The sequence below is a fragment of the Tupaia chinensis genome, unplaced genomic scaffold (genome assembly GCF_000334495.1).
Source record: "Tupaia chinensis unplaced genomic scaffold, TupChi_1.0 Scaffold000340_1, whole genome shotgun sequence".
NCBI lineage: Eukaryota > Metazoa > Chordata > Mammalia > Scandentia > Tupaiidae > Tupaia > Tupaia belangeri.
The window spans coordinates 1,111,173-1,136,690 of record NW_006159834.1 but is presented as its reverse complement, the minus strand read 5'-3'; the positions used below and the strand labels follow the sequence as shown (position 1 = coordinate 1,136,690).

Genomic DNA, 25,518 nt, shown 5'->3' with positions numbered 1-25,518 from the left:
TCTCTCTCTCTCTCTCTCTTTCTTTCTTTCTTTCTTTTTGCCATAGGGTGTGGTATGTGTGCTCACCAAGAGACAGAAAGAGATGGAGAGAGATGGAAAGAGAGAAAGTGAGACATCACCCCATGCCACAACCCCTTCTCTTCCATTCTCCTCTTAGGATTTTGGGATTTGGGGCCGGCATGAATATGAAGCTCCCATGGTTCAAGTCTAGCATCTTAACCATTATGCCACCTGCTGCTCCCCCCACACCCCCAGAGCATTGCAAAGGTGTCGGGAATGTAGGACCTCTGATACAGTCACTGACAATGGTATTCTCAGGCTTTGGCCAGTGTGGAACCTGAGCAACATACCAGACATGTTTCAGAGCATACGAGGATGGAGAAGGGGAGCAGGGAAAGGGTTCTTGAGTGTCTCTGCCCAGAATGAAATGTGAATGTTTAAACTGGGCCAAAGGGAACTTTTATACTAAGCCAACTACAGAACCCATAAATATTTTCAAATAGCAACTGCAACAGTCACAAATGGGCAGCCAGGCAAGTGGCTGTCAGTCACCATCTGTAACTAGCAATTTGTGCACACTTCCTGGAATTTCTTTTATTGCCCCCTGCGTTTAAACATCACTTGTTCCCTTGAAAGCCCTGTGCAATCTGAGCTGCTCTGGAATACTGAACCTGTTCCCTAACTAGAACCAGTTCCCTAACCATCAGTAGTCACGTTCCTAAATTGTAATTCTTTTGAAACCTTGAATAAATCCCTTTTTTAGTTGCTACTTTGTTCATTGCATTTCAGATCAGTGGACACAGATCTTCCAATTTGTACAATGCTGTGAACTTTGTTTTAAACTTTTCATTTTGCATATTGTAAATCCTAGAAAGTAACTGATTCTTACTCTCTCCATCATCATTTTGATATTTTATTTTTCCAGTTTTCATTTTCACCAATTACGCATGTGCAGAATTGTTCTCTGTAAAGCTTCCTGTGAAGCAGTATTGCTGTCCCACTTCTTTCTACATTTACTCCTTACAAGAAGCCCCTGCTTTTAAATTTGAAACTTACTATTTTGATTTTTATCTCCACAGCTCTAAGTAGTACGCATAAATGTATTTCTATGAATTTCCCATTTTGGAAGATGAGAATTTGGGCCACCACTATAAAATGACCCCAGTTTGCCTTCATCTCCCAATAAGGTGATGAGGTAATTTACATTATTAAGACTATGAAAATGCTATTTTCAAAGGAGCTGTGTAGTTTACAATGCTTTTTTTTTCTCTTTATCTGAACAATTTTATTTTTTCAGATTAAATATTGAGTTAAAATTTTAGGTTAGCTTTTCTTTATACTTAAAACTAGTTCAATCACCAAAGTATTGTTAGTTCTCAAGTTCTCCTCTCAGCTATCCGTCATTTGTTCTGTGTCTCCTGTCATCTTTGACTTACTCCGGTGTGGCCTGGATGGGCTCCGCATTGGGGTGCACCTGCTGTGTTGGCTGCCCCTAATGCTAACTGATTTCCACAAACTGGGGTGGCTTCAAACCTCTCAGCTGAGGTTCTCTCTCTCAGAGATCTGGAGGTCAGATGTCTAAAATCTTCTCTGGCTGAAATCAAGGTGTGGGCAGGCGGCACTCCCTGACAGACTTGGGGAGGGAATCTATTTTCACACTTTTCTGCGTCTAGGGCTGCCAGCATCTTTTCCCCGGGGGCCACAGTGCTCCAGGGCCCTCCCTTTTCCTCTGCCCCCTGCCCTCCTCCTCCTTGTTGTCTTTGGTCGCTTGTAGGATGCTCTGTTTATCTCGAGTAGTCTGACATTTTGTAATGTTCTGCTTTGCCTGGGTCTGTTTTTACCCATTTTAGTTGCATTCAGTGGCTTAAAAAATTTTTCTTCAGTTCTGGAAATCTGACTTACATTATTTTACTGAGGATCTTCCTTTCCTGCCCCTCCATCTTGATTTATCTGTTCTTTCATTTTAGAACTCTTCTTATTCAAACTTTTGCTGTGGTACTCTTAATTTTTTCTTCTTTTTTTCCCCCATCTTTCTGTGTTTTGTTCTACTTTCTTAGAGATTTCCTGAATTTTATCTTCCAACATATCTACTGAGTTTGTTTTTTTGAGAGATTTTTGCAGTAGGGCCTGTGTGCTCACTGGAGAGACAAAGAGACAAAAAGTAAGAAATCACTCCCTAGGAGGAATAGCCACCATAGTCCTTTCTCTTCCATTCTAACCCAATTCTCAGGATTTTGGGCATGCATGTACACGTGCCCGGCGTGAGTTTTAAGCCACTAAGTCTGAGACTCAAAAACCATGGTAGGCCATGTGGGAGGCCACCTTGTAACCATTATGCCATCTGCTGGTTCCACCACTGAGTGTTTAATTTATGCTAGAATACCTTTTATTATGAAGAGCTTGTTTGTTCTCTGTATTTTGTGCAGAATAGCCTTTTCTAGTTAATTTATTTATCTATTTATTTATTTCTATAAGAGCGTGACAGAGAAACAGGCACCCTAACAGCATCCTCACTCTGTGATCCACCCCATCTCAGCCAGCCTGGGTTATGGACACACACATACCCAGCATGCTCATGGATGTCTGGGACTTGAACCCAAGACCTTTCTCATGTGGGCCCAGTCATATTGCCACTGCCCCATTGCCTAGGCCTGCCTTTTAAATTTTACAAATGCATTTTTTTCTTTTAAACTTGCTATAGGGCATATGTGCTTGGCAGAGAGAGACAAAGAGAAGAGAGAGAGAAAGTGAGAAAGCACACCCAGTAGAGATGGGTACACTGCAATCTCTCCTCCTCCACTCTCTTCTTGTAATTTTGGGAACACACGCACACATGCCTGGTATGTTTTTCAATCCTTTGGGTCCAGGACACATATTGAGCAGTTGGCCATGTGGGATCCACCACACAACTAACTGACTCTCTGTTTAAAATATATAATGTTAACATCAATAAAGTTAATTTTTTGGAGAGTTTTTTTGCTATAGGGCGCGTGCGCTTGCCAGAAAGACAGAGAGAGGCAAAGAGACAGAAAGCAAGAAGACATCTCCGGGGAAATGGCCATGCTGCAATCCCTTTTCCTCCATTCTCTTCTCGGGATCTTGGGCACACACACACATGTGAATGGTATGCGTTTAAGCCACTGGGTCTGGTACTCGAACCGCAGTCGACTACATGGGAGTCCAGTGATATAGCTCTTACGCCATCTGCTGGTCCCAATAAAGTTAATTTTAAAATAAATTAAGAACTGTATGCGAGCATAGAGAATTTAAAAACTCTCCACACTTGGAAATTATGTATTGCTTTAGTGTTCTATGCCTTGGAATAGTTAAGAGACATTTAAGAGAGAATGATGCCTTGTGTTAGATAAAGACACCTCTAAACTCTTTCTATTATTTATTATATTTATTATTATTATTTTTAAAATTTTCTGTAGGGCATGTGCACTCACCAGACAGAGACAGTGAGAGAGAGAGAGAGAGGGAAAATGAGAAAGCAAGTTGCCAAGTCTGGGACTTGAACCATGGTTGGCCATGTGGGAATCTGGCATCTTCACCACCACGCCACCTGCTGGCTCTCTGCTACTTATTTTTATTTGAATATTTTTGGGTAAATGCTTTGAATTCTCTTTTATAAACAAAAGAATATACTTTACTCCAGCATCTCTTTAACCTTCTGCTTTCCAGAAGCTTGGCTATATTCAAGAGGAATCCTTACTCCCATATTTATTTCATATCATCCCTTGCTTTCCTTCCCTGCAACTCAGATCCAAGACAAGGCACCCAGGATGATATTTAGTTTTCACTAATTTCTCCAAACACCAATTTATTTTTCTATGTCATTACTTTTATTTTTAATGTCCAGAGTTTTTTTTTTTTTTTGAGAGGTTTTTTTCACTACAGGGCGCATGCACTCGACAGACAGACAGAGAGAGACATAGAGACAGAAAGCGAGAAATCACCCCCCAGAGGGGGGATGGTCACGCCGCAATCCCTACTCCTCCATTCTCCTCTCGGGATCTTGGGCACGCACGCACACGCACCCGGCGTGAGTTCTAAGCCACCGGTCCCGGGATATGACCCACGGTTGACTACGTGGGAGTCCAGTGACATAGCCATTACGCTAACTGCTGGTTCCCTATGTCCAGAGTTTTTAAGACAAGGCCCAGAGATTTCTTCCAGACACAAAAATTTTATAAATTCTCAATTGGCTGGTGAGGCCAACCAATAGAGGGACTTCTTGTCTAATACAGTTTCTGGGAAGACTTTATTCAAGTCCTCAATGGTCATCTGATCAAATGGAATTATGTTCTTCATCTTCTCCAGCTGTTTCTGATATTCTTCAATCCTGGCCTTTGAGAGGGACACAAACTCAGCACAATTGTTCACGTCTTGCTTTCCTTTAGCGTCCACTTGGACAGTGTATTTATCCTCCAGCACAGGAACCTCCAGGGCATTAAACTCCTTCTTGAGGTTGTCCACCAAGCCTGCTTTGGTCATGATGGCCTTGTAGTACACCCAGTCGATAGCTGGTGGGTAGTGCAGCCAACCTGGAGGTGAGGGGCTCGCCCCATGTTTTCAGGGAGTTAACAATAGCCTTTTGGTTTCAGGGTATTATTTCCCCCAAAGCTACCCAGTCAATAGTTTTTAGGGCTAGTTTTCACCCAGCCATCTTGCAATCCTTCACTGACCCCTTCAAACACCAATTTGATTAAAGCAATAATGCTACTATTGTACTTTTCACTCATTCTTACAGCTATTTTTAAACTTCCAGGTTATGGCAAGCTTATACAAATAAAACTTGAACTGCTTCAACAAAATTACCACTTTTAAATCTCTCAGTGAATATTTAATTGAGGTTTTGTAATAATCATTTCCTAATAAAATTAAATATTTAAATATTGTACTATTAAATATATATATGGACTTTGAGTCACTTTAATAACTCAACTGTTCAGACTAATTTGTGATTTTACCAAATCTTTTAAATTACATTGACTTTTACTCTTTCTAAATCTGGACTAGCTTGTGTTATTCATAAAATAGCCAAGGTTAATTATGTGTTATTCTGTATTATTCTTTTAATTGCCAAAATATTGCTGAAATAGGTCACCACTATCAGAGATATTGGTTAAGAAATTAACATAGAATTCTAACTCTTGAAACTTTGAACTTTATACCAAGGAAGGCTTTTGTGGCTGATTAAATTGGGTTTCACTGACAGTATTCGTTTTTCCCAGAGCTGATTCGAGTGTAGATATAAGTGGGGCAATCATATAGTTAATCCACTGAAGTAGAACACTTTTCCAAGTGTAAGGTGAACAATTAATAACTTGTGTCAAAAGCCAGCAGGTAGTGTGGTGATTCAAATCCTGGACCTGGTAGATTGAAAATCAGGCGGGGTGCATGTGCGTGCATGGCCAAAATCCTGATAGGAGAATGGAGGAGAAGGGATTGTGGTGTGGCCATCTGCCCCTCTCTCTCTGGTGAACACATGTGTCCTATGGCAAAAACCTAAAATGATAATAATAACAATAAAAGAATAATTTGTGACAATAATAATGGTCTGTCCAAACTGAGATGTATTGTTATCCAACTATAGTTACTCAATCTGTAGCACAGATTTGATGTGGACCATGAGTTAGTTATCAGTCATCGCATAAATACCAAACACAATTTCTCATGGGATTGTAATAATAAAAAAAAAATTAGGGCTTCTATTATTATGAATAGGAAATGTATAAATCCACAGGCTGACAGTTTGGGGGAGACCATCAAAAATGAGAGTTCTTGACTCTAGAAGTAAAATTTTTCATTGCTAGGAGGCAGTTGGGCACACTGACTTTGTACACCATGACATGACATGGCATGACCAGAGTCTTTGAGTTCAACTACTGCTTTCCCATCACTGGGAATAAAAAGCAAGACCCAGTGTTGGTAGTCCTTCCCTACCACACTTTTGGAAGATTGTGCCTTACTCTGTATACCCTGACTATCCCAGGTGTGTTTAACCCCACCTACCTTCATTTAGGAGGGGGTTAGGAGAGAGTCATTTAAGCGTTTTATGATTATGTGGGTATTGAGAGCAACCTTCTTTTCTCTAGCGCTCCCAGAATCTGTGCTGTGAAAGAAGCATGCAGAAAAACAAACAAACAAACAAACAAAACAGAAGCATGCAGTATTGCCTATAGTGCTCTCTTGGGGGATCCCGAAGGCCTGTCTTGATCCCTAAGTCTCTCTTGTGGTTTTTGACCTACCAATTATAACTGTACTCTTCAAAGACAATAAAGCACTCTCATTAACGTGGTCTCCTTAAATCTTCATAAAACTGAGTGGGGTTGTGTTTTGTGAAGTTCTTTCCTCCTCCAAAGGGTGGGTTGAACAGAGACTCAGGAAAAAGATGCCAGGCACGGAAGTCATGTTGTTTATTGGCTGAGTTTAGTGGGCTTGCATAGCCCCTAGCAATATTCACAGGTACTTCCTCCCTCTCAGAGCTAATAAAACACGTGGAGAGTGCTCACAGAGTTCCTCCCTCTCAGTGCATGAGCTGAGTCAAGGCTGAGCCAAGCTGAGGCCATCAGTACTCACCTGAACCAAAGCTGAGCTGAGCAGGGCAGCACAGGGCAGGGCAGCACAGGGCAGGGCAGCGCAGGGCAGTGCTAGTTGACCAGATGCTCCTTTAATTGTAAGAGGGCTGCAGACACTAGTGGCTCATTGCCAAGACCAAACTGTCACACACACACATGCTTACATTCAAAGGCGTAAACAGCAATCATAATTACATGACAAGTGTGCAGGCCTAGTACAACCAATACCATATATTGTTTACTCTGGGACTTTAGAACTTGATAAGGTAGTAGGTGAGGGAGCCCACTAACCCATCCTGACTCCACTTGAAACACAGGTTGGCAGAGCAGTTATTCTTTCTTATTTTACAAATGAAGAAAGAGGCCACAGAAAGGTTAGGTGCCGTGCTCAAGAGCACTCAGTATAGTAGTTTTGTTTGTTTGTTTGTTTTTACTTTAATCTCGTGTCTTTTCCATAATATAAAATAGTTGTATGGACATTAGATTTGGTTGTGCTTAAAATACCTTTAAAGGTACCAAGCTTTTCATCACTCAGTATTAATAAATTCACCCTGAGATTTGTAATTAATAACAGGTTTTTTCCCGAGAGCAAGGTATTTGTCTTACTTAAAAACAGAGTAAATCAGATAGCTTGTCAGATAGTTTGTGCGATTGTTGAATCTTGGGAGAACTGAAAACTATTTATGTCTACTTTACATTGTTTTCCTCAAGCTCATCCTTACTGGGACTAACACTTGGGAAGGTACCTTAATATCTTAGTGCGAAGTAATGGTGTAGATTTTAGTATTCTGTTCTCTGGGGAACTCTTTTTTTTTTTGATTTGTTTGTTTTTTTAATTTTGCCATAGGGCACGTGTGCTTAATAGAGACAGAGAGATAAAGAGAGAGAGAAAGGAAGTGAGAAATCACTCCCCTTCTCCCCCGCTGGAGGTAGGGGGGTCACCATGCCACAATCTCTTTTCCTCTATTCTCTTCTCTAGAGTTTGGGAATGCATACACACATGCCTGACATGATTTTCAGCCTCTGAGTCTGGGACTCACACCACTCATCTGGCTATGTGGGATCCAGCCACCCTAACTGCCACACCACCTACCCACCCTAAATAAACTTTTGACCTTTACTTCCATTCTGCAATCTCACAATTGCATAATTAGTTAAATTTATGTCAAATCAGCATTCCAGAGGACAAACTTGAGATACTCAGTAAGAGACTCTAGAATAGGTTTGAAATAAAATGATAAAGGTCAAGGCCAGTTGCAGTGGTGCAGTAGGAACACAGTGCTCCACTGTGCCACCCAGGAAGGTCCCAGGTTCACATCCTGTGGTCTCCCTGGACATGGACATGCAAGGCATGCACACACACGTCCTGTGGTCCTGGCTGACTGAGGACAGCAGATAATGGCAGGAAGAACCTGTAAAGGATGTCTCTCTCTCTTGATGTCTCTGTCTCCTGGAAGAAATAAATAACATTTTCAAAAATGATTAGGTTGAAAAAAAAAGAATAGATAGTGATAATAACTGCGTTCAGTCAATATCTATTTAGTAACTATTATGTTTTAGGCATATATTGTGCAGATTCAAACCAAAAGGAATGAGGATAATTTCATAAACATCACAAAGAATATACTTCAAAGTAAAGAGGTGTGAGTTCTTTTTCTTTCCTTTTTAAAAAAATAATTATTTAACTTTAATTACTTATTTTAATTTGACCAGAGAGAGAGAGAGAAGCCAAGCCACCAGGTCCCAGTCTCACACTGTGGTCGGCCATGTAGGAGTCCAGCTTCCTTAACCACTACACCACCTGCTGGCCCCAAGAAACGTGAGTTCTGACAAAGAAAATACCTTTGTATTGATAAAAGGAAAATCGCATAATTAAGAAATTCCTGGGGCCAACAGGTGGTGTGGGGGCTGAGGTGCTGGATTCCCACATGGCCAACCGTGGTTTGAGTCCCAGACCTGGCAATTTGCTTTCTTTCCCTTTCTCTCTCACTCTCTGGTCAATTTTAAAAAATAATAGTAACAAATGGAATTAAATAAATAATTCTTTTTAAAAATTCCCTAGCAATAAATGATATATTTAAAATGTTAGAATTATAGAGAAAATGAGAAAAATAAGCACTTAACGGGAAGTGCCAGTCTAATGTGAGGGAGAGAAATGCATATATGTTGAACCATTATCCATGAGGATTCTTGGGCTCCAAGTTACAAAATACCAACTCACAGTGGCTTAAGCCCTGGCTCCTCAAGGTGAGTCACAGACCTGTAGCATAGGCATCACCAGGGAGCTTATTAGAGATGCAGAATCTCAGTGCCTATTTCACCCTTACTGAAACAGCATCTACCTTTGAACAAGTTCCCCAGGTAATTCATATGCACATTTTTCATTCATGAACAGTTATAGACTTGTTATGTAGAGAAGATGAACTGAATGTTTTCCTGTTATTACTTTCTCAGGGAAAATCATATGGGTCCACGATGACATAAAATCACAATATTTTTCTGCCCTTACTTAGGATACAAAGACAAGCTTCTTGTTAATTTTTATGGACACAAAAAGTAAACAGATGGCGTAATGGTTATGTCACTAGACTTCCTCATAGTTTACCGCAGTTCAAGTCCTAGATCCGGCAGCTTAAAACTCATGCTGGGCATGTGTGCGTGTGTGTGTGCCCAGGGTTTCAAGAGGAGAATGAAGGAGAAGGAATTGCAGCGGGGCCATCCCCCCCAAGAGGAGTGATTTCTTGCTTTCTGTCTCTCTGTTTCTTCTGCCGGCCCATGTGTGCTATAGCAAAATCTCTCACACACACAAAAAGTAAATGTCTGATTTTTCTAAACAAAGAGAATATTTTAATGAGATGAAAACACCTTACATACTTATTTTTCTTAATGTATATATTCAATACTCATTAGAAAATGTGCCAGTCATCGGCATACTTTGCTTAAGAACAACCATCAATATTCCCATCAGGAAATAAAAACTTACCACACAGTCGTGTCAGGAGGTTGAAGTAAAATTGGTAGTTGGGAGCTGGGTCCTGTTGGCCTTCAGCAGAGAGTGGTGTCTGTATGAAATACGATCTCATTAGGGAATGAGGGTTGAGAACTGTGGTTCTGTGTCTCTTATTAAAGCTTATGAAAAATCCTGACTGGGGTGGGAAAGCTGTCTTTAAACTCTAAAAACTTCACCAGAAAACTGTTAAAACTGGTAATAATGGATTCAGTAAAGTTGCAAGATACAGAAACAATATACAAAAATCAATCAGATTTCGATACATTAAAAAATGAACAATCCTGGGACAAGTAGATGGTGCAGCAGTTACATTGCTGGACAGAACCATGGCGTGGTTTGAGTTCTGGATCCGGGAGCCTCAAAATCACGCTGGCATATGTGCATACGTGCCCAAGATCTCAGGAGGAGAAGGGATTGTGGCGTGGCCATCCCTCCAGGGGGTGACTTTTTACTTTCCCTCTCGCTGTCTCTGTCTCTCTCTGACAAGCCCATGTACCCTAAGGCACAAACCTCTTAGAAAAAAAGATTGTTCTGGCTATTTGTTTGTTTCTTTTCTTTTCTTTTTTAAAGTCATGACATATAAGGAGCTCAAATAACTCAACAACAAGAAAAAATAATAATAACCTGATTTAAAAATAGGCAACAGCCCTAAAACTCTTTCCAAAGATATTTCTAAAAGGAAAAACAAAAAGTTTTTAAAGCAACAGGTCTAGAATTTGGCTAAAGGAAAAGGGAGATGCAAAAATAATTAATTTTAGATTTACAACAGATTTCCGTAGGTATTAATTTATAGACATTCTTAATATTCCTCCTCAGTAATCACATAATTAATGGTTAGTTTTCTCACCATAAATTTTACATATTAAACAGGCTATTGGAGTACACTATTTTTGTGTGTGAAAAAAACTAATTCCAAAGAGTTGCCGAACTAGCTAAATGCTTAAATAAGCAAATACTTTACTGCCTGACGTAGTCTAAGTTGCTGTGGTGAAATAACACAGACTAAGTGTATTAAACAACAGATAGTTATTTCTTACAATCTAAGGCTGAGAAGTACGAGATCAGGTGCTGGCTGACTGGGTGTCTGGCTCGTAGACATAGAAGAGTGAGTGTGGTCTCTGGCGCCTCTTCTTATAAGGACATCTGTCCAGTTAAGGTCCCACTTTTATGACCCCATTGAATCTTAATTAATTCCTTATTCCAAATGCAGTCACATCAGTGGTTAGGGCTTCAACATAGGAAGTGTGTGTGTGCATGTGCGTATGCATGTTTCGGAGGAGCAGTTCAATTCACAGCATTGTCTATAACAAAATTCAAAAATATGTTTATCTGTTAAGCATATTTTTCAATAAAGCAGACAAAGCCATGGCTTAAAAGAGAAAACAACCATGGAAAATAGGACAGTATTATTCATTTGTGAAAGTGACCTGGTAGATGACACAGGAAATTCCAATAAAACCAAACATCCAAAGTGAATGTGCACACCACACGATTTCCAACGAGATTTGTGCCAGTGACAAAGAATGTTCTCTGTCCATGTCAATGAACTGTTGTTGATAAGGGGAACATTTAAACAGATACTTGCCCCAGAAGTGTTTTATCCTCTACAGTGACAGAGTGAAAAGTTTCCTTCGTTAATATGACATTAGTTTTTTGAAGAGCAATCAATGTTTATTAGAAAAATATTATAATATGCCTATAATAAAAAAATTCAACTCCCCAGAGATAACCACAGATAACAACTTGATGTATTTCCATCTAGAATTTTTTGTGCATATAATTTTATAAGAGTTAGGCTGTTTAATACTTTTTTTAATTTTAGATTTTTGCAATAGGATGTGGGTGTTCAATACTTTAAAAATTCTTGTCACAATAGTTATGGAAGTATTTTATGTCAGCAAATGCTCATTTATGACATTTTAAATTGCCGAAGAGTATTTTATAGACATACCATAAAGTTTGAGCAATGTAGAAGAATCTTCATTTCCCACCTTCCAAACCAAAACTGAATGCGATCTGTGCTTAAAACTTTTTATTTGATTGTGTTAGTGTTTATTTCCTTAATTACTGAGGTTTGCTAATTTTATGTATTTATCTGACCATTTGTTTTCCTTCTATGGATTGTTAATAATTTTGTTTTTGACTATTTTTCTTTGAGTGTTTTTTTTTCATACTGATATGTAAGAAATCATCACAGAAAATTTATTAATTAATCATTTCTATTTAATTTTTAAATTATTACATTGTTGACAGTTAAAACTTTTATAGGTTTATTTTTCATTAACATGTGTCTTCTATTTCTAATGGTCTGTCCATGTCAATGAACTGTTGTTGATAAGGGGAACATTTAAACAGATACTTGCCCCAGAAGTGTTTTATCCTCTACAGTGACAGAGTGAAAAGTTTCCTTCGTTAATATGACATTAGTTTTTTGAAGAGCAATCAATGTTTATTAGAAAAATATTATAATATGCCTATAATAAAAAAATTCAACTCCCCAGAGATAACCACAGATAACAACTTGATGTATTTCCATCTAGAATTTTTTGTGCATATAATTTTATAAGAGTTACGCTGTTTAATACTTTTTTTAATTTTAGATTTTTGCAATAGGATGTGGGTGTTCAATACTTTAAAAATTCTTGTCACAATAGTTATGGAAGTATTTTATGTCAGCAAATGCTCATTTATGACATTTTAAATTGCCGAAGAGTATTTTATAGACATACCATAAAGTTTGAGCAATGTAGAAGAATCTTCATTTCCCACCTTCCAAACCAAAACTGAATGCGATCTGTGCTTAAAACTTTTTATTTGATTGTGTTAGTGTTTATTTCCTTAATTACTGAGGTTTGCTAATTTTATGTATTTATCTGACCATTTGTTTTCCTTCTATGGATTGTTAATAATTTTGTTTTTGACTATTTTTCTTTGAGTGTTTTTTTTCATACTGATATGTAAGAAATCATCACAGAAAATTTATTAATTAATCATTTCTATTTAATTTTTAAATTATTACATTGTTGACAGTTAAAACTTTTATAGGTTTATTTTTCATTAACATGTGTCTTCTATTTCTAATGGGAGATTATATGTATATCTCCCATTAGATTATATATATATATATACTTTAAATATATGAAATGAAGTCAGAATAAGATCAAGTATCCTAATATAAATTACCGAATTATCCACCCTTTTAAAATTAATTAAAATGTCAGCTTTATCATATACTACATTCTTAGGCAAATTTGAGTCTATTTATTGACTTCTTAAATTTGTTCTACAGATTGGTCTCTCTCTTACTGTGAAAGGAGGTTTTATTTTTAATTTCATTTTCTATTTGTTTGCCACTGCATACAGAAATATAATTTTATATTGTTTTCATATCAGTGCTCTTTCTAAATTTACTTATTAGTTTTAATAATTTGAAGAGTCTTTTGGAATTTTTAATGTATATGGTATCTTAAAGTGATGAATGCTTTCTTTTTTTTTTTTTTTCTTTTTTTTTTAGGGTACTCGTGCTCTAGAGAGAGAGAAAGAGAAAGCAAGAAAGTGCTCCTGTGGGGATGGTCATGTTGCAATCTCTTCTCCATCTCTCCCTCCTTTCAGGATTTTGGGCACATATGCACACATGTGTGTTTCTGAAGCCACTCGGTCCGGGACTCAAACCATGCATGTGGTTATGTGAGATTCCACCACCTTGATCATTGCACCAGAGGCTGTCCCTGAAAGCTTTATTTCTTTTTCTTTCTTACCTTTTTTTAAGAGAGATTTTTGCTACAGGGTACGTGCGCTCACCAGAGAGACAGAAAGCGAGAAATCACCCCGTACCCCAGCCATGCTACAATCCCTTCTCCATTCTCTTCTCCAAATTTTGGGCATGCATGCACATTCGCCCGGTGTGAGTTTTAAGCCACCAAGTCTGGAACTCAGACTGTGGTTGACTATATGGGAGTCCAGTAGCATAACCATTATGCCATCTGATGGTCCCAGCTTTATCTCTTTTTGCAGAATATTTTTTAATTGTCAGAGGACATGTGTGTGTGTGTGTGTGTGTGTGTGTGTGTGAGGGGTGGAAGAGCGAGAGAGAAGGACTGAGAGAGAGAGAAAGCACACCCCTAATGGGACATGGTCATACTACAATCCTTTTCCCTCCATTTCTTCATCTTGTCAGGCTTTTGGGCATGCACACACACATGCTAGGAATTTATCAAGCTGTTGGGGTCTGGTTTTGAACCATGGGTCAGTCATGTGGAATCAGTATCCCTGTGAGTAGTGCTTAACTGTTGTGCTATGGGTCAGCCCTTTCTTTTCAGTTCTTAATATACTGTTTCTTATTGCATCCTAGCACTGGCTAGGGCTTCCAATAAATGTTAAATAGTAGTTGTGTTTATGTGAGCATTTTTGCTTCATTGTCAGTCTCGCTGATTATTAAGTATTATATTCACTGTAAGTTGAAGATACGTTTTATCAGAACAAGTAAGCTCTTTTTTATTTATTTTTTTAATTGCCAGAGAGTATGTGTGCTTGACAGAGAGAGGCAGAGAGAGAAAGGGAGAAAGAGAAAGCACTTTGGAATGGGGCATGCCCCCATCCCTTTTCCATTTCTCCATATGGTTGAGATTTGGGGGATGTACACACACATGCCTGGTTGTTTTTCAAGCTGCCAGGCCAGGAGTTGAACTGCATAATTAGCCATGTGGTATCAAGCTCTTTAAGCACTAGGCTAGGAGTTAGACCCACAAGGTCTTTTTAGTTTATGTTTTGCTGAACGTTTCTATTAGAATGGAAATTTATTTTATCAAGTGCTTTTTTGCCTCTGTCAAAATCATCATAAAATTTTCTCATTATTTTGTTAAGTTTTTCAAATATTAAATGAATTTGTAAAATAATGAATTTTTCATTCCTGGAATAAACTTAGTTGGTCACGATGCATTATTTTCCTTATTATGCTGAATCATATTGTTTAGACTATTTGCAACTGTTTGAGAGCAAGATTGGTCTGTAATCTTTCTTTTCATGTGTGGTCTTCTTAGGGTTTGGTATTATAGTTATGCTGGCTTCATAACATAAATTAAGAATGTTCTTTCTTTTTTATTCTCTGGAGAAGTTTGTTTAGGTTTGTGTTATTGGGTCACTAGGAAAGTCACGACACATTTTTGCATAGAAAAATATGCCATGACTTTCCTGATGATCTATCTCTTAAGTATTTTAAATAATTTATTGAGAAGGTTATTGAGGCTTGATTTTATTTAAAAAAATACTTTTTTAAAGACAAGACTATTTGGATTTTTTTATTTTGCTCTCTACTATTTGATAAGTTTTATTTTTTTATTTGTTCATTTCATTTAAATTATTACATGTATTGATACCAAGTTGTTAATAATACCTTCTTATTGTTTTTTTCTTTTTTTAATGTCTATAGCATCTTAGGTGATGTTTGTTTATTGTCAGATTGGTAACTTGTGTTTTCTCTTTCTTCTTTGTTTGATCAGTCTGTTCAGTGGTTGTTTATTAGCTTTATTTATTTCCTCCACTATGTTTTTGTTGGTATCTGCCCTTAACTTTATTATGGTCATATCAACATTTTAGTCAATGTCAACTGCATATATAATGGTGCTTCTATCAGAGTATAATGGAGGGCCAGCAGGTAGTGTGGTGGTGAAGGCCCTGGACTCCCACATGGCTGACCATGGTTCAAGTCCCAGACATGGTCTTTGCTTTCTCACTTTAACCTCTTTCTCTGTTCTCTCTGATGAGCATGCATGCCCTATAGCATAACTTAAAAATAATAATAATGATAATATAAAGTGAAATTAATAATTTTTAAAAAAGATTATAATGGAGTAGAAAATTCCTGTTGCCTAGTTATGTTGTAGCTATCCTACCACTGTAATCTGGGTGTTGTTACCAGGTTTGGGATGATGCTGGTGTAAACTCTGCCAGTTATATACAAACACAGCACATATAATTATGTACAATACATAGTATGTGCTAATGTTCTTGAGGGAAACAGAGAGAAACAAGGACCTCCAACAAGGTCTTGCAATGTCACAATCCTCCTCCAGCTAGCCAGGATCTTGGGCACAGCCGTGGGGTGTGTCTGGTATGTTAAGTTCTACCCCAGAGGCAAACCCTGGGTCTTCCCATATGGCTCTAGTATCAAGCAAGGGCATCTTAATACTTGTACAACCACACTGAGTGTGTCTCTGGATTACATATTTTTTTCCTGTTTCATTTAAATTTGTATTGTTTTGTTCCTCATGGCCCTTGAAGTGATGGAAGAAAGTGATATTGATAATCTGATCCTGTGTAGGCTAAGGCTAATGTGTGTGTGTCTTAGTTTTTTAATTTTTATCATTATTATTATTATTTTTAAAGAATTTTCTACAGGGCATGCACACTCACCAGAGAGAGACAGTGAGAGAGAGAGAAGGAAAATGAGAAAGTAAGTCACCAGGTCCAGGACTTGAACCATGGTCAGTCATGTGGGAGTCCAGTGCCTCAACCACCATGCCATCTACTGGCCTCTGTGACTTAGTTTTTAACAAGAAATCTTATGTTTAAATAAAAGAAGCTCATGTTTCAAAAAATAAAATAAGTTTAAATAAAAGAAACAAGTAAAAAACAGCTTATAGAATAAGGATATAAGAAAGTATTTGTGTATAGCTGTACAATATATTTAAGTCTTAAGCTTTTTTTTTTTTTATGGTTTTTGTCATAGGGTGCATGCACTGTCTGAAGAGACAGAGAAAGACAGTGAGAGGGAAAGTGAGAACTGACCCCCCAGAGGGGATGGCCATGCAGCAATCCATTCTCCTCCTGGGATTTTGGGCTCACATGCACATATGCCCTGCATGATTTTCAAGCCACCAGGTCCAGGACTCAAATCGCAGTGGACCACATGGGAGTCCAGTGACATAACCAGTACAGCGCCTGCTGGCTCCTTAAGCTGTGTTTTGAGAAGGACCAAGAAGTTGCACAATTAGAACATGTCTAAAGTGAAAAGATTATAACAAGCTAAAGTTAATTTATTATGAGAGAAAGTAAAAAAACATTTTTATACATTTGGTGTAGCCTAAGCGTACATGTTCATTAAGTCCATGGTAATGTATGGTACTGTCCAGGGCCTTAATGTCCGCTCAGAACTCACTTCCCAACTCACCTAGAGCAACTCCCACTCTGTAAGCTCCATTCATAAGTGTCCTTTACATGCATACCATTTAAAAATATTTTATACTGTTTCTTTACAGTTTCTTTTTTTGTGTTTAGATATGTTTAGATATATAAATATTGGGTTGTAAGAAAAGTCATGACGTATTTTCTCCATGCAAAAATGTGTCATGACTTTTCTAACGATTCAGTATTTGCCATCATGTTACAATCACCTGCAGCGTTCAATACAGAAACATGCGATGTAGGTTTGTAGCCTAGGCACACTGGGTTATACCATACAGACTAGGTGTACAGCAGGGTATACATACACAGGAGCGGGATTACTGAATCCCATGGTAGTTCTATTTGTAAAAATTTGGGGGAACTGCCATACTATTTTCCATAGCATCCTCTTACAATCCCATCAATAATGTATGAAGATTCCAAGTCGTCCACATACCCACCAATAATCATTATTTTCTGCTTTTTGTTTTGATTTGTTTGGGTTTGTTTTTTTTTTGTTTTGTTTATGTATAGTAGTGGTTCTAATGGGTGTAAGGTGATATTTCATTGTGATTTTGACTTGCATTTATTTGATGATTAATGATTTTCAGCATCTTTTCATATGCTTGTTGGCTCTTTGTATAACATCTTTGGATAAATATTTATTCAAGTATTTTGCCCATTTCTTTAATTATTTTTCATGTTGAGTTGTTGACATTCTTTACATACTCTGCATGTTAACTCCTCATCCGATATATTACTTGCAAATATTTTCTTCCATTCTATAGACTGCATTTTCTCTCTATTGATTGTGTCTTTTTTTTTCAAGTCACCATAAGGCATGTGTGCTTGACAGAGAGAGACAGAGAAGAAAAAGCACCTTCTAATGAATGAAGGGGAAATAAAGACTATTTTTAGCAAATGAAAGTTGAAAGAATTCATCATCGTTAGACTCACAATACAAAAAAATGTAAAGAAAGTCCTTCAGGCAAAAAGACAATCTATAGTGACAGACACAGTCAATGGTTGTGTTGGGATGGGGGAAGACAGGGACCAGCAGAAATAGGAGTCATGGAAGGGCTCAAGAATCTTTATGGTGTAACGGATATGTTCATTATCTTGAAAATAAGTATATATAAAAAATAGTATCAAATTATATACTTTATATCTCTGCAGTTTATTATGTCAGTTAAAATTCAAAAGATTTTTTTAAAGGCCTACCTATACCTTAGAAGGTTGATCAGGGTAATTGTTCTTTATTGTTCTTTATTACTCCTAACAGTCATCAGATTGCCTTCATATTCTTGTGTTCAGTTCATGGTCCCATAATAGAACATACTGGAAAAAATAAAAGGAAAAAGAAAAACTTTAGGTTTCAGTAGAAATGTCTGTAATTAAAGGCACAGAATCATAATATCTTTTCTTGTTTGTTTTTTAAAAGATGTTTTCCATAGGGCATGTGAGCTCACTGAAAAGAGGGAGGGAGGGAAGGAGGGAGGGAGAGAGAGAGAGAGATTGAGATCATCTTCCAGAGAGAGAGAGAGAGAGAGAGTGAGACATCATTCCCCCAGAGGAGATGGCCACTCCACAACCCCTTCTCTGTTTTTCTCCCTGGATTTTGGGTACACATGCACATGCACCTGGCATGATTTTCAGGCTGGGACTTGAACTATGGTCAGCGCCTTAACCATCACACTACCTGTTGGCCCAATAGAAGCTACTCTTTAAGGAATAGCACTAAAGGGAGGAGGAGAGTGAAGAAGTGAAAACCTTAAGGCAGAATGACTGGATGTCCTAATTTTTTCTGGGAACCTGATGTTTGTGCCTTTTGTCTCACCACCATGATCAGTAATGCTGCCATTTATTCTTAAAATTGTTGGATGATAAATTATATAGACATCTACCAAGGCTGGCTTAGACTCAGGAGATGGATGCCTCCAGAGATGGAGAAAGGAGGCAGAAGGAGAATGTGGGAAACACAGAGTCACGGTCTTCTGCATCTCAGAGCTGCTTACACTCTTTGCTTCCCCATCACTCCATCTATCAAGAGGGCACAGGACACTGATGGGAATGGTACTAACCTCTTCAATGTTTCATGACACATGGAGAAAGCCAGATGACAGTGAAGGAAAAAGAGCAAACTTACACAAAGAAGCAGATTCTCTTCCTGGGTTGAATTGTTGTTGAGGTACCCTTTTCTCCCGTTCATTATTTGGTTGTTCATCCTTCCTTGCATTCTGTAGGTTAATATATTCTCAATTTGTTATGGAATCCAGAGCACTGTATTATTCCTTTTTAAAAACTGGAACCAGCATATGGCATAATGATTATGTCATTGGACTCCCACATGGCTGAATGTGGTTTGAGCCCTGGACCCAGAGGCTTCAAACTCACCCTGGGCACATGTGCATATTTGCCCAAGATCCCAAGAGGAGAATGGAGGAGAAGGGATTGCATGTAGCCATCCCCCTTGGGTGGTGATTTCTTGTTTTCATCTCTTTCATCAGCAAGTACATGAGCCCTATAGCAAAAAGCTCACTAAAAAAAATTACAAAAAAATAAATCTTTGGGGCCAGCAGGCAGTGGTTCAGGTGCTGGACTCACACATGGTCGACTGTGGTTTGAGTCCCAGACCTAATGGCTTGCTTTCTCACTTTATCTCTTTCTCTCTTGGTGAGCATATGTGCCCTATAGCAAATTTAAAATGTAATAGTAATAATAATAATAAATGAAATTAAACAAACACTCAAAAAATTAAATCCTCTAAATTTTGAAATTATTCTTCCCTAACTCAGATTTCCCAGTGGAATTACCTCTGCAACTCTCTGGCCACGAGGGTGAGCACAAGAATCAGACTGGCCAGGCTGGGCATCACATCCATCTGTCCAGCGATATTGGCACTGGAATGGGCTTGTGACCTCAGTCATGTGGTCTTAGCTGTTCCTTGGGACATTTAAAATGTTTGTTTTTTCTGTGAAGAGAGTGAGCAAAACAGAGATAAGTCTTAGACAGAGTCTTTATGTAGCAATCATTTCCCTGCCTTCCAGCCAGCCAGGATCACAGGTGAGCGTGGGAGTGCCCATGGGCAGCTAGGATGGGAATCCTGGCTCGTACATGGCTCAGCATGGTGCAGCAGGGCCCGCAGCAGGAACTTTTAGGAAAAGAGTCTCAGGAGAGTTCTCTTTGTTCTGGGACTGCTATGCTGGGCTGACTTGAGTGTGAGCTGTCTGGATCCTGCCAGTGCCCAGAAAGCCGCCTGTGGTAGGAGAAGGTAGGCCCACACTAGTATCTGGTGAATAGACATGGAGGGTGGGTTTCTCTCACTTGCAGTGGACAGACCTCACCATCTCTGTAGACATCATCAGAATGCTACAAGCTAGTCACTATTATCCTTCTTTTACACACAGGAAACCTCAGTGGAGCAAGACTAAGTTATCGTTTCACAGGTTAAACAGTGAAAAAACAGGAATTTAAACTCCACGCCCACAGTTTTCCCATTCTCCTATCTTGTTCCTCACAAAAACTCATTCTAGATAAGTAAGTATGTCATGTGTGTTGGACATTGTTATAGGAGAAATCCTCGTCCTTGTGTGGCCTGCACTCTAGAGAGAGCTTATAGGGATGAGGCAGAGAACGCCAATTTGGAGTTAGATGGTGGTGAGCACTCAGAAAAAAAAAGGAGTCAGGACGGGGCATGCAGCTTCCTGGAGAGGACGTGTAAACAGTTGCCAGAGGGTGGTCAGGGAAGGGCTCTGAGATATTTCATCTTCACACAGACTTCACAGAGTAGAAGGAAGAAGACATGAAGCTGCCTGGGGATAGGTAATTTCTACACAGTACAGTAGAGTGGAAGTCTCTCTGGCAGGCTTGGGCGTTAGTGTGGGAACCTGTGGGTGCAGGACCCAGTGAGCAAGAGGGGAGTGGAAGTGAAGAGCTCAGAGAAACACAGAGAGAGGTCATGTGAGTGTCGAGGCCATTTGGAGAAGATTCTAGCTTTTACTCTAATTGAGATGTAAAGTCACACGAAGATGGGCCCAGCCCTGTTGCCTAATGGTTAAGGGAGAAGGATCCCACGTGACTGACCATGCGGTTAAAATCCTGGGAACCAGCAGTTAGCGTAATGGCTATGTCGCTGGACTCCCACGTAGTCGACCACGGTTCGAGTCCCGGACCCGGTGGCTTAAAACTCACGCCGGGCGCGTGTGCGTGCGTGCCCAAGATCCCGAGAGGAGAATGGAGGAGAAGGGATTGCGGTGTGACCATACCCCCTGGGGGGTGATTTCTCGCTTTCTGTCTCTATGTCTCTCTCTGTCTGTCTGGCGAGCGCACGCGCCCTACAGTGAAAATCTCTCAAAAAAAAAAAAAAAAATCCTTGCCCCAGGGGCTCAGCAGGTGGCATAGCAGTTGTGGCTCTGGATTCCCATATGGTCAACTGCGGACCTAGCAGCTTGAAACTCAGGCCAGGCGCAGGTGCTTGAGTGCCCAAAATCCTGAGAGGAGAATGGAGAAGGGATTGTGGCATGGCCATCTCCCTGTGGGGTGGGTGTGATTTCTCACTTTCTGTCTCTGTCTCTCTCTGGCTACAGTGAGTGCATGCTTAGGAAAAAAAAATCTCTCTCTTAAGAAAAAGTAAATAAATAAAAGTAAATAAATTAAAAAACCTGACCCAGCAACTTGAAAAACACTCTGGGCATGTGTGTGTGCCCCAAATCCTGACAGGGTGAAGATATGGAGGAGAGGGGATTGTGATGTGACCACACCCCATTGGAGGTTCTTTCTCCCTCTTCTCTGTCTCTCTGCGGCGAGCACCCTCTGAAAAACAGAAAGAAAGAAAGAAAGGCAAGGGACATTTTTAAGGAGAGGCATGACCTGATATAATAGGTATTTTAACAGGTTGTTCTATTTTTCTGTTGGGAATATACCATGTGTGTTGGGGGTTGGGGGCAGGAAGTGGAGAATCCAAGAGTGATTCAAAAGATGAGTTAGGAAACTTGAAGCACCTGGAAGAGTTGGGGATGTGAGTATATTCAGTCTGCTCTAATGGAATACCACAGACTGGGTAACTTAAACAACGGGAACTTATTTCTCATAGCCCTGGAGGCTGGGATGTCCAAGATTAAGCAGGTTGGGTGTTGGGAGGCTTTTCTTCTTGATTTGCAGATGGCTACTATCTTGCTGGTCCCTCTGTGATGAAATGGGTGGGAGTCTCTCTTGGGTCTCTTTATAAGAGAGTGCTAATCTGATTCATGAGGGCTCTATCATCACAACCGATTTATCCCCCTGAAGGTGCTACCTCGGAATACCATTAACCTTGGGGATTAGGTTGCAGCATATGAATTTTAGAGAACACACACATTTAGACCATACCAAGTACCTCATAGGAAGGACTCTGAAAAATATACTCCCTGAAAAGGGTCTCTTTAGGGTCTCAATACTCTATGGGTTATACCCAAATATATAAACAAATGAGACAATCATATGACAGAAGTTGACCTGCCCTCACTCTCTATGCTGCAGCTGAACACAGTGGGTGGTGGGCAGTGGGGATAAGTTGGCACGGTCACGTGTTCCCCAGGCCCTGAGCACTGCAGTAGTAAGACTTGCTCTCACTGAAGCTCACCAAGGACTGAGAGCGCCAGGTTCTCTTACCTTCTCATCAGCTTCCAGGGCTCCATTCACCAGCCCTCACCCCATGAGGAAGAAATCCTGAGACCACCAGGACAGTCTGCATCTGTCTTCCCAGTACCACTGAGGAGCACCCAAGCACACCATCTGAAAGCTCGAATGCCAGCAGAAAGGGTCCCTTGCCATGACAGAGGGTGGCCATATTATCCGGCCGTGAGAAACTCCTCCTTCCTTAGTCAAGTCCATGTTTTCTGTCAGAAGAAGATAAAGTTTTCTGCTATATGAGGAGAGGTACCAAAAAAAAAAAAAAAAAAAAAAAAAAAGAGAGAGAGAAAAGAAAGATAAGTCCATTTTGGATTTCTGATTTTAAAAAAGTTTCATAATTTATTTCTCCCATAGCAAAATGGAGAGAGAGAGAGAGAGAGAGAGGCAGCACCCCAACAAAGTCCAGACACCATAACCCACCCCCAGCTTCACCTGGCCTTAGATCATGGGCTTTCTCATGCCTGCCGTGTTCAGGGAAGTCTCTGGATGTGAACCTGGAAACTTCCCATGGGGACAACCTTCAGAGTGTTGCATTACCACTGCACCAGCATCTGTCCCCTCAGTTTGGATTTCTGTCACAGCCTCTTTTTTCACATGGGAAGTTGCTGAAGCCAGAAGGACCTGAGGTGACTCTATCCACACAGCATGCATCACTTCTCTCTCTAAGCAAGGCAGAGGGACCCCTTAGCCCTACTGTGGCCAGTGCCAAGTCAATTGAGCAATCACAGTCATTTCTCAAACACTCCATTACTCCTGAACCTTAACCTGACTTCTGCTCTATCAGTATAAAGGTGTAAGGAAGCTGATCTAAGATTTTCTTCAATTCGCACAAATTCCCCCAGCTGCCCCAGAGAGAACTCAGCCCCCAGGAAAGGCCCCTTTTCAAAGGCTCTCTGACTCCAGAGTTTGACTCTCACCTTGGGAATATTTACTGAACATTGGACAAGGTCGTCCTAGTGACTTCTGCCATGTTTCTGAACTTTTGGTACCCGAAAGCTGAGTTAATCATACCCAGGATTAACTGTAATTTAAAAGTTAATGGTTAATTATGAAAATACTTACGTTCTTGATTCTCCCTAAAACTAGATTTTGGATGCGAAGTTCAAGAGAGATACCAGCCAATACGAGATCTGAAACAGACCACAAACGTAACGTGTTACCTAACACTGAGCCTGTAGTAGTCGTAAAATTGACAACTGAATGTGGCCTTCTATTTCCCCAAGATGTGAAGTCTTATAAAATAGTTATCTGAAAACGGATACTCAAAGTAGTGCTATAAAACATACATAACGTTCCAACTTTGGTTCTCAAGGAACGAAATTTTTCATTCTCATTTTTCAAAGAAGGAAACTGTGTTAAGTGAGGAGACAGAATCCCACTACACCGTAAGTCGCGGTTGTGCTCTGAGAAAGTGAGGCTGGACGCCCTGCTGGCAGTTCCCGTGTGTTTCATCAATTAGGGGGTTACCATGATAGCGAAAAACAGACTTTCTTTTTTTGATTTGCCTCAACTCCTTAAGATATAAATCACCTTTTAAGCAGTGAATTATTCTATTGCCTTGAAAAAACAAATTCCTATGATAAAAGGGGAAGGTGGTGGTCACAAAAGCCAGCTGTAAGTTAAGCATCGACTTTGGTTCTCCTATAGAACTCCAGCTTTCAAATCTTCAGACTTACTCCACTAGTTCTCAGTCTCGAGGGTCCCCCAGCTTTGAGAAGGCGCATTTGGGACAAACAGTTTTGATATTGAGCAAGTATGTGTTTTTATTTTTCTTGTTGCTAAAACTGCAAGGATGATGAAAAGGTCAAATTGTTTTTCTGTTGGCTGGGCCATATAAACTCCGTCTGGTAACCCGAGATGTGCTGTGTTGATCAGAAGCTAGGTGGTAGTATGCGGGTTTGATTAATATACAGTGGGTAAACAGCAGTCGTTGAAGAATTTTTTCTGGTAGACCAAGTATCTCCAAACCTCCAGTCTGCGGGAGGGCTCTCCTGATGGGAAGGGAAGGGTGGTGAATGGCCAGTAGCCCAAAGGAGATGTGCAGCAGGGCTTGGGATTAGCCTGTGGCTGGTGTGTCCTCTCACGGCAGCTCTCAACTGCTCTGGCCACCGTGCCTGTCAAGCAGCACCTCGCTCTGGCGCCTGCTCTTGCAGGATTCTACTAATGCTCTTCCTGCCCTTGGCCTTCAGGCTGAGGGACGGTAACAGTTTCCCACTTGTGTGAGACCTAGGTATTTCATCAGTCCTTATTGGAGTGATTATTCCTGCCTCTATCTGTGGAACAAATTAACAGCCCTTTATTAAACTCTCTTTATTCAACTGGGCTGGACTGAGGTGTATATCATACTGGGTGAAGTCTTTTCACAATCTAAATGATATAATGATAAGGTGATTTATGTATAAATAATAATAATAATAAAACCCTCTCTTTAATCAAGCTCTAATCCGGTTATGCTGACTTCCCCGCTAGACCTCTGACCACACAGGTCCTGCCCTTGAATTGTTCACCACACAGGTGAACAAGCAGCGACTGCTCAGCATGAGCACTGCCGTGATGCAATCCAGGCTGCTGGTTTACCTAGTGAGGTGTGCACCAGCATAGGGAATAGTGAGGATTCAAAGATTATAGCAATCACCGAAGCAAAAATTTTGCCATCACTGAACTAAACCATTCTTTCAAGCTACATTTATCTATTTACAACCTACAGGGGGAAAGGAATTATGTGGGGAACCTGGAACAGTTAAAATGGGAAAGTGGGATTATTCAGTTGGACTAAATACTAATAAATACAAATAAAATAGAAGAAGAAATACTTGGAGTCATGGCAATCTCCCTAATAACTCCCTCAGTTTATGAAATCATATATAGGCTAGAAAATGATTTTTGGACTGATTAGACCATTTTCTCTACATTTTCTCATTTCGAAGCAATTCCCAGATCTTACATGACAGAAGAGGAGGATGGGCTTTATGTTGCTTCACTGACCCAGCATTTCAAGGTCCGGTGTCCCAGTCGAGAACAAAATGTTCAGCTGTAGTTTGATTGTTCCCAATCCTGCTGGAAAAGAGAAGCAAACAAACAGTTGGGAAAGAG

General features: G+C 39.8%; 1 protein-coding gene, 1 long non-coding RNA gene and 1 pseudogene across 7 annotated transcripts in view; 1 reads left to right on the top strand and 2 right to left on the bottom strand.

Annotated features, from left to right (window-relative positions):
• CUNH4orf17 (chromosome unknown C4orf17 homolog) overlaps positions 1-25,518 on the top strand; it is a 254,168-nt gene that overhangs the window by 132,023 nt on the left and 96,627 nt on the right. The window lies entirely within an intron of this gene.
• Positions 4,099-5,379, bottom strand: LOC114008439 (ATP synthase subunit d, mitochondrial pseudogene; annotated as a pseudogene).
• Positions 7,608-23,402, bottom strand: LOC102485594 (uncharacterized). 6 transcript variants are annotated; one of them, XR_003549973.1, is made up of 7 exons: positions 23,343-23,402; positions 22,405-22,631; positions 19,569-19,726; positions 18,902-18,992; positions 17,983-18,093; positions 9,568-9,646; positions 7,608-8,034 (listed from the first exon to the last, which is right to left on the bottom strand). It is a non-coding gene; the product is annotated as an uncharacterized LOC102485594 (long non-coding RNA). The 6 variants fall into 6 exon arrangements; XR_003549972.1 differs by having other exon boundaries at positions 22,405-22,657; positions 23,343-23,393; XR_001370630.2 differs by lacking the exon at positions 23,343-23,402 and adding an exon at positions 22,858-23,281 and having other exon boundaries at positions 22,405-22,657.